Source organism: Sesamum indicum, linkage group LG16 (genome assembly GCF_000512975.1).
Source record: "Sesamum indicum cultivar Zhongzhi No. 13 linkage group LG16, S_indicum_v1.0, whole genome shotgun sequence".
Classification (NCBI taxonomy): domain Eukaryota; kingdom Viridiplantae; phylum Streptophyta; class Magnoliopsida; order Lamiales; family Pedaliaceae; genus Sesamum; species Sesamum indicum.
In genome coordinates, this window is record NC_026160.1 from 3909798 (window position 1) to 3911809 (window position 2012).

Sequence of the window (2012 nt, forward strand, 5' to 3'; positions counted from 1 at the left end):
AAGTTATGTTCATCACATTATAAAGGGGGTAACTGTTAACACTTAAGACATCACCAAAATATGTGAAAGCATTGTGGCAGGTTTCTAAAAGTTCTAATGATGACGCTATCAAATTCTGTTATGTTGAGTGGTATGAATGGTTATTGATACAGATGAGTAAAAGGGGAGGAACTGTAATTTTCAAACCAAAAGTGAAGGTTTCTGTCCATATTGGAGTTCAGAACTTAATGATAGAATCTTTACAGACCTACAGACCACCCTCAGTGAAGATACGAAGAAAATAAAGGCTGGTAACAGCTGCAACCCAAGCACTTCCAGTCGCATAGACCACTAAATATGCATAAGGAAATCCGGTTAACCTAAAGTTATTTAAAGATTGTTTTTTAGCACAAGGGCAAAAGCAAACTTAGAATGCTAACCCATCCATTATGGCACTTGCAAGAAGATATTAATCCATACAAGGAAAAGATGAAGAGGGCTGACCTCACTGTTATTTGCCTAGCTACTGAAGGGCCGATAAATAAGTGTGCTCATATTCTTCTCACCTTTACATGCATTGGCAAATACACTCCCACTCACATTTGGAGAAGCCATCGTGAAGCGAAAATAGTCAGTCATTGCAGGAACACGTGTACCACTGCTGGTATCACGGAAATCTATCTGCATTTAAGTCATATAAACTAAATTGTCAGATGGTAAACGTTAATTATTTTTCTAGTAGTAACGCAAGTTGAGAGTATGAATTTCTTAAGCCTTGATCTGTAGCTATATATGTAATAGATATATGCTTCCAATTCTATGAATAATAAGCCTCTTCATAGAAAAAGGTGAAGATAAAGAAACAAAAAGGACAATCAAAGAAAGAAGTTGATATGTCAGGGTCAGAAACCCTGAGCAAGTCGGAAAAACAAATGAATTAAAAAAGATATAAATAATAGCATTTTGGAAATGAACTCATACAGAAGCAACTGGAGAAAGATCTAGAGATGTTTGCTTGAAAGAGCAACTAGAAATGAATAGTGGAGAGAACACCAATTGGAGGTGTCAAGGGGCCACATACAAACGTGCCTAGATGATATGTTGCTATTAGCAAACCATCAGTTTTTTACTTGAAAAATTATTTCCTAAACTATAAATTGCCATGAAGCAAATTTTATTGTGCTATCTTTTCAGTTGGGTATCTTTGTTGTGCCATGAAGCAAATTTTATTGTGCTATCTTTTCAGTTGGGTATCTTTGTTGATGGCAAGGCGTGTATTAGGCAGTAACTAGGATCGTTAAAAAACTCTATATGAGTCGTAATGCTTAGTCTTTTTCTTAACTACAGTAGTTTCTTACAGTTATGAGATAATCATTATAGGAATAAAGAAGTTATGTTCATCACATTATAAAGGGGGTAACTGTAACATTTAAGATATCACCAAAATATGTGAAAGCATTGTGGCAGGTTTCTAAAAGTTCTAATGATGACGCCATCAAACTTAGAATGCTAACCCATTCATTATGGCACTTGCAAGAAGATATTAATCCATACAAGGAAAAGATGAAGAAGGCTGACCTCACTGTTATTTGCCTAGCTACTGAAGGGCCGATACATAAGTGTGCTCATATTCTTCTCGCCTTTACATGGATTGGCAAATACACTCCCACTCTCATTTAGAGAAGCTATCGTGAAGCCAAAATAGTCAGTCATTGCAGGAACACGTGTACCACTGCTGGTATCATGGAAACCTATCTGCATTTAAGTCATGTAAACTAAATTGTCAGATGGTAAACGTTCATTATTTTTCTAGCAGTAATGCAAGTTGAGAGTATGAATTTCTTAAGCCTTCATCTGTAGCAATATATGTAATAGATATATGCTTCCAATTCTATGAATATTAAGCCTCTTCATAGAAAAAGGAGAAGATAAACAAACAAAAAGGACAATCAAAGAAAGAAGTTGATATGTCAGGGTCAGAAACCCTGAGCAAGTCGGAAAAACAAATGAATTAAAAAAGATATAAATAATAG